The sequence below is a fragment of the Lupinus angustifolius genome, chromosome LG03, assembly GCF_001865875.1.
Source record: "Lupinus angustifolius cultivar Tanjil chromosome LG03, LupAngTanjil_v1.0, whole genome shotgun sequence".
In the NCBI taxonomy this organism is placed as follows: domain Eukaryota; kingdom Viridiplantae; phylum Streptophyta; class Magnoliopsida; order Fabales; family Fabaceae; genus Lupinus; species Lupinus angustifolius.
Genome location: NC_032011.1, coordinates 30,097,882 through 30,098,960, shown reverse-complemented (window position 1 = coordinate 30,098,960; position 1,079 = coordinate 30,097,882).

The following is a 1,079-nucleotide window of genomic DNA, read 5'->3' as shown; positions in this document are numbered from 1 at the left end:
TGAGGATGACGATGAGGATGAGGATGAGGATAGGATGGGAATGAGGAATTGTAGGAGGACGATGAGGATGAGGGGGAGGATAGGAGGAGGGTGAGGACGAAGATGGGATGAGAAAGAGGATGAGGAGGAAGATGGGATGAGGATGAGGATAGGATGAGGATGAGGATGAGGATGAGGATTAGGATAGGATTAGGATGGGGATGAGGATGAGGATGAGGATAGGATGAGGATGAGGACGAGGATAGGATGAGGATAGGATGAGGATGAGGATCAGGAAGAGGATGAGGATAGGATGAGGAAGAGGATGAGGAAGAGGATGAGGATAGGATGAGGAGGAGGAGGATGATGAGGATGCGGATTGGATGAGGAGGATTAGGAGGAGGAGGAGGAGGATGAGGATTAGGATAGGTTGAGGATGGGGACGAGGATGAGCAAGAGGACAGGATGAGGAAGAGGATAGGATCAGGATGAGGATAGGATGAGGAGGAGGATAGGATGAGGAGGAGGAGGAGGATGAGGATATGATGAGGATGAGGATAGGATGAGGACGAGGATATGAGGAAGAGTTGGAGGAGGAGGATGAGGATAGGATGAAGATGAGGATGAGGATGAGGAGGAGGATAGGATGAGGAGGAGGAGGAGGATGAGGATATGATGAGGATGAGGATAGGATGAGGACGAGGATATGAGGAAGAGTTGGAGGAGGAGGATGAGGATAGGATGAAGATGAGGATGAGGATGAGGAGGAGGATAGGATGAGGAGGAGGAGGAGGATGAGGATATGATGAGGATGAGGATAGGATGAGGACGAGGATATGAGGAAGAGTTGGAGGAGGAGGATGAGGATAGGATGAAGATGAGGATGAGGATGAGGAGGAGGATAGGATGAGGATGAGGATTAGGATGAGGATAGGACTAGGCCGAGGGGGAGGATAGGATGAGGATGAGGATTAGGATGAGGATAGGACTAGGCCGAGGGGGAGGATAGGATGAGGATGAGGAGAAGGATGAGGATGAGGATGAGGATGAGGACGGGGACGAGGATAGGATGAGGATGAGGATTAGGATAGGATGAGGAT